Here is a 216-nt window from a genome sequence, read left to right on the forward strand (position 1 = left end):
TTCAGATGAAAAAGAGCAGATAAGTAGGGGTGACAGCCAAGTACAAAATTTTTAAGGAAAAACGAATAAATTTGAAAGGTAACACTCAAACACAAAGGGATTCGTACCAAAATGCAAAATCTTCATCTTAGTTCCCGTGGGTTTTAAACCCTTTCCCCAAAAGCCTCTTTTTTTAATTTTCACCAAAATAGTTTTTTTCTCTGTGGAAAAACCCCC

Source organism: Penaeus monodon, chromosome 33, assembly GCF_015228065.2.
Source record: "Penaeus monodon isolate SGIC_2016 chromosome 33, NSTDA_Pmon_1, whole genome shotgun sequence".
Lineage (NCBI taxonomy): Eukaryota > Metazoa > Arthropoda > Malacostraca > Decapoda > Penaeidae > Penaeus > Penaeus monodon.